Raw genomic sequence first — 6,322 nt, 5'->3', positions numbered from 1 at the left:
AATTTTATATTATAAAAATGTATCACAGTTTCCTTAAGAATATTAAGCAACACAACTGTTTTCGAAGATTAATAATAATAAATGTTTCTTGAGCAACATTTAATTTTATTTAATTTTATTATTTTTAATTTAATTTAATTTAATTTTATTTAATTTTATTTTATTTTATTTTATTTTATTTTATTTTATTTTATTTTATTTTATTTTATTTTATTTTATTTTATTTTATTTTATTTTATTTTATTTTATTTTATTTTATTTTATTTTATTTTATTTTATTTTATTTTATTTTATTTTATTTTATTTTATTTTATTTTATTTTATTTTATTTTATTTTATTTTACATGCTGCCTGAAACTTTATCACTGTTAGACATCGTTACTGAGTAAATGAGTAGTTTAGACACTATTTGGTCACGTAATTCATTTCGTTTTGCTTTTGGACTGCTAATAGTTTTTTCATCTAAACTTCTGAGGCAGCACTTTCTCCCTCGCCGCCTCAAAGAAAACACCCCTGCTATATAGTCATCATTACACCCATCATTATCGTTCTAAAGCTGGCAGCTCTGACACGCTGCTTATCACTTTTAAAGGGAAATGATCTTTCAGGGGTAAAATCTGTCACCGGGATCTGTTCAGCTTATCTGATAATAGCCCATAAAAATCAGAATGGTCTCTGACTCATTTAAAGTCTCCCGTAGAGTAGGCATGTCTTTGAAAAGTTTCAGAAGCGCGGCTGCGCTATTGTACGCACGCCTGCCAGACTTCTGCAGCGAAGGAGTGAAAGAGGAGCACTAATTGGACGTGTTCTAGTTTTAGCATCTGTAGCGGGTGACTGAGGATACCCACAATCCCTCTGGAGCCCTGAATGAGTCAGCCCGTCCCTCTTGGAAACCTTTTATCCGCCTGCGTTCCTCTGGAGAGAGGCCAGGGCTGCTGTTTCTTCGGCGTAACAGTGTGCAACTGTTTGTTTGCGTGGCGTATGCATAAACACGGGTTAATTTGTGTGTGAGCGTGTGCCTTAAGGGAGCTAATTCATTTTTGCGGTTGCTTTGTGTGTGCTTGTCATTAAATCGGCACCCTATGAAGATGAACATACTCCCAGAATGCAACAGACAGAATCTGTGCAATGTTTTCTTTTTTCTCTGATATACCCGGTATAATGCATCTAATTAATTTAACATTGTGACTCATATCATTAAACCTTTAAATCACTCAGTTCGCACTGTTGAATATTAAAAAGATGATATCACGATGCTGAAGTGTAAAACAAATGCACAGTATGTATATAGTTTAGTTATTTTAAGGTGCATCCAGCACCAATGCAGTTTTATATATGTAACATCAGCATCGACTGCATGGCTCATGGATTATCTAGGCATGAAACCAGCAAAGACAGTGAAATATGCTGATATCTGAGGTCTGAAATGAGTTCATATGAGCCCCATCAATCAATCCCATCATACTGCATATAAGAGCCTCCTTTTTTTGGAAGTGCAGTGCATTTACAGTTTCTGCTGCTGTCTGGAGGCTGTGTGTCCGCGTCACACAGGAGTGCTCTGGTAATCTTTATCACACTTTGGATTTTGTAGCCCTGGAGATACGTAATTATCCGGAGTCTTCGCGCTGCGTAATGCGATTGCCATCTCCAAAAAGCCACTTCAGCTTCTGTGGGAATTAAAGGAATAGTTCATCCACAAATGAAAACCGTGTCCTCATTTACTTACCCTCATGTCATTCCAAAGTCAAACCATGTGACTGACTGACTTCCGCAGAACACAAAAGGAGACCTTTTGCAGGAATGAAGTCTTCTTCACTGTGATTGATCTAATCACTAATCATATGACTGTTAGTTCTACTGTGTTAAGCACTTTTGGGGTATGTCTAGTATGTGATGTATATAGATATACATGGTCTTTGACCTGAGCATCCTTAGTCTGCACTTTTCTGCACATCTGCACTTCTGAGACCATTACATAAAACATTTCCATCACAAAAGTGAATAAGAACTTAAAGGACATACTGTAATGCACTATAGAAGTCATAAACAATATTTCAGACTTTATGTGAGGTAAAAGACCAAAACTTAAGTCATTATTCAGTGGAAAACTTGACATCCACCCTATCTCTCAATAGCTCATAGTTCATATAAGAAGTGGTGAAGTATGATCCACAAATAATTTTTTTATTTGAGTCGACTCATTTGTGATTTGATGACAAGCTTATAATCAATTAAATCATAAAATGTCAAATAAATAATTTTAAGATTAAAAAAAAGATCAAATTTAAAAATCAGAAAAAAGATCCGCACACGGAAATTGGACAAAAAGCTCACAAGATTTGATTGTCCAGAGGCCACAAATAAATTGCAAAAGTGCAAGATGCGCAAACCTTTTTTTCGTGTTAAGCCCTTTATCAGTGTCATGTGTTTCCAAGCATACACCTGCAATCATTTACAAACTTATTACCGTAATCAATGTAATACCGGAAGATATAAAAAATCAGAAATATTTTATTCTGTTATGTACATGTCATGTGACCATTATCCTAAATCAGAGAACCTGATCAATTATTATTGAAATACTGTATCTTAAAATCTTTGGGGGGTATTTCAAGTAAAAAACTGAGGTCAAAAGTGTTTCGCCTGACAAAATTTAAATGATGCTTTTGCCTCCTTTTTGGCGCTTAAAATTTCCCTATTAATTGTAATCAAAAAGAGTGAATAATACATTATTCAGAAGGTCTTCTTTTGTGTTTCACAGATAAATAAATAAAAATCATACAGGTTTGAAACGACATGAGTGTGAGGATCTTCACTTTTAGGTGAACTATCCCTTTAATATTTACAACTGTCCTTTCAGATACATTATGTCCAGATATTTTATTTGTATTTAAAACAGTCCCGTTTTGTTATACAGTATGACCAGAACTAACTGCTGTATAACATTTATAATGCATTGACCTTGACCTTTAAAATTCGATTTTGTGGTTATCCTACTTTCTTATTAAAGTAGACTCATCAGAATGTACGATTACTTATTCTACATGAGTTTGAGATAATTTAATTATTTTTGATAGACAGGGGCCATGAGTCGATGGAGTAGCTACCCTCCCAATGAGAATCGCATGGCCGGTAGTTCAGCCATACCACTTTAAAATTCACAGGGATTGCTCAAGGATATCGAGGGGACACAACAAATGATTAGCCAAGCGATTTATTCAGCAGCCGCCCCAGTGATTCTTCTTCTCTGAATGCAGAAACAGCAAGACATGCTGTAAAACAACAGTGCCGCCCGAGAGGTTATAAATCTTGGCTGCGTTCGGGATTTGAGCGACGGGACTTCTGCTGGCCAAATGCCAACGTGTTCGTTTGAGTCTTTTAATGGACAAATATGTACCTTTGCGTGTTTAAATACCTGCAGATTGTGTTTGCTCTGATGTAAATGAAACATAAAACAATCTCTCGTGGCAGATTGCCTATTGTTTTTTTTATTAGAATGGTTGTACTTCTTCATAATATCCAGTAGAGGAAGGCAGAGTGCAGAAAAAAATGGCTGTGATTGAAGATTGCAAGTGAACCGCAGAGGAAAGCAGTCACGACTAGCGGTCACGGCTGAATAAAGCTGTCTGGGAAGGAAGTGTATAGGTTTGTGTAATGTACACAGAGCGTTTAACTGGTTCTTTTTTTAAGACAACATTTTTATTGGATTTTTGGGACTTCTGGGATTGAAATGAGGCTTTCAGCAGTCTCAGCTCAGAAAGGAGAGAGGGAGGGAGAGATTTCAGCGTTGTCTGTCTGTTCATGGTCTGACAGCTCTCTCTTCTGTGCTGTCAGAGGAAAATAACGCCAGCAAAACTGCAGGGAACGGAAAAACAAAACCGAGCTTTGAGACGTGGCCCATCAAGCATGCAGATCCCAGATGTTTGACAGGAGAGGCAGCGGTGCAGATCTTTGTCAAGATTCAAATTGGTGTGTTGTATGGGTGTTTGGTGTCTCTCGGGTGAGCTGTTGTGTGTGTGTGTGTGTGTGTGTGTGTGTGTGTGTGTGTGTGTGTGTGTGTGTGTGTGTGTGTGTGTGTGTGTGTGTGTGTGAGAAGAAGGCAAACATCTGTCACTGTTGGGGCAGAAAGGTAACACTCTCAGGAACTTGAATTTGTGTTCTTGGAAATGGTCAGACTCAGTTCACCAGACATTGGGCCACAGCTTAGACAGGTGTTAGTGGGGATGGAAACATAACTAAGTTATAGATTTGGTATAGTAGTTCTGATTTACAAGAATGCAGACATTGATTCAAGATCCATTAATGACGTTTTTGTAGTTAAAGGGGTGATGAACTGAGAAATCTAATTTTCCTTGAGCTTTTGACATGGGTCATCATACAATAAGAATATCTTGTAAGTTTCTGAACTGAAAGCTTCCTTGTTAGTCCAATAAAAGCTTTTATTGACACCAGGCACAGCGAACGACAGTTTTTTCAAAGTGGGGATCTATGACGTCAAAGGGTATCAAACACCGCCTCCGCCGAAGATGATCAACGCCTACTTCAACACTGCCTGTTTAGCCCCACCCACCGATTTGCGCATTACATGATGAAACTCATTATAATATGCAAAACTGTTATCCAGTCATAGCAGTGGGCGTTTACTTCCAAGTCTTCAATGCGTCACGACGCCCATAAAAACCGAGTGTTTCAGGATCTAGGCTCAAAACCAGGGTAGAAAATAGCCTATTACTTATTCATTTTGATGTTTTTTAATGTAAAAACCAAGCGAACGTCATAAGTCGATCTCGGACAACAATATAAAAATTTGTAAAAAGCCGGTTCATGACCCCTTTAAACTCCCACAAGCACTAGCTATTATTACAGTGTTTGTTCTTCTTTTCTTTTTTTTTCTTTTTTTCTTTTTTTTTGGTAACCCTTTACAATAAGGTCTCATTTGTTAACATTAGTTAATGCTTCAGCTAACATGAATTATCAATGAGCAATATATTTTTTAAAGCATGTATTAATCTTTGTTTATGTTCATGTTAGTAACAATTTTGATTTAAAAAATGTATTAGTACATTTTGAGATTAACATTAAAGGGATCCTTCACCTCTGGAAAGATGAATGTGTATTTAAAATAGGTCATTTATGTAGAAGAAATGTGAAATTATTTTTGAATTTGGAGCTTTCTAGACTGAGAAAAGCCAGAAAATGTATTTTTGGGTTATGTGGATGAAAGACAACAACTCCCAGAATGCACTTGCTTCGCTGCCCTAGGAGGCCACGCCCAAGCCACGCCTACCGGTTAGGGAACGCAGTTGAAAACAAGAAGGCTAGGCTACTAGTGAGACTCCGTGACGAGTTTGCCCGGTATTTCGAGATCGCCCAAAATGTCCGGGATTCGGCTTTTGCGTTCTACAGTCGCCATTCATCATGTTTACTGTGGCGAGCAGGACGAGGCTGAGGGGCGCGGGAGAACGGCGCGAGGCCGGTGGCGTGATTACTGAGATGCACCGATCTCGTATCTCTCACGGAGGAGTGGGAATTTTCTTAGCAATGGTAAAACGCACATCAACCGATCACTTGTTTAGCGTTCACATAAACTCTACATTCAGATTCACCAATCGGAATGAATTCAGTTCGATTGAAACAAAAGGTGTGCATGTAAACAATGAATGGCGAATGCAGAAACCAAAAGCCGAATCCCGGACATTTTGGACGATCTCGACGGCCGGACATGTCCTGGAAAAAGAGGATAGTAATCCCTAATACTCAGCTTTCTCCTACTACTCAGCTTTCTCCACGGAACAAGAGCCTGCTAGCTTAGCTTCCAAAGAAAGACGGCTAACACTGTGTACATTCTGTGAGTGAGATCCCACCCTCTATGGGCGGGTTGAAAACATGCGGGACAGCTCCTCCTACTGGCTGTAGTCTTTAGCCTCCGGCCAAAAAATCCTCAGATGACGCAAAATGACGATTTTTGCGTCATCGGAGGATTTTTTCCAGACAAAAAATACATAAATCTCTCATCTCAGGGGGACATGAGGGAGGAAAGCACGGTAATTCGAAAATACTACAGGTTTTCTGGTAATTCGAAAATACTACAGGTTTTCTGGTAATTCGAAAATACTACAGGTTTTCTGGTAATTCGAAAATACTACAGGTTTTCTGGTAATTCGAAAATACTACAGGTTTTCTACTAATACAAAGCTTAATGCTAAATCCTGAAGTATCCCTTTAAGGTTAAAAATGCTGTAGAAGTATTGTTCATTGTTAGTTCATGTTAACTGTAGATAACTATTGTTAATAAACAAAACCTTATTGTAAAGTGTTGCCA

At 37.9% G+C, this 6,322-nt stretch overlaps 1 protein-coding gene across 2 annotated transcripts in view; it reads left to right on the top strand.

Moving 5' to 3' along the window:
* The window catches only part of osbpl10b (oxysterol binding protein-like 10b), a 51,022-nt gene that overhangs the window by 22,914 nt on the left and 21,786 nt on the right, over window positions 1-6,322 (top strand). The window lies entirely within an intron of this gene.

This window comes from Leuciscus leuciscus (genome assembly GCF_965113295.1).
Source record: "Leuciscus leuciscus genome assembly, chromosome: 20".
Taxonomy (NCBI): domain Eukaryota; kingdom Metazoa; phylum Chordata; class Actinopteri; order Cypriniformes; family Leuciscidae; genus Leuciscus; species Leuciscus leuciscus.
Note: the sequence above shows the minus strand (reverse complement) of the source record. Positions and strands in the feature narration are given on the sequence as shown.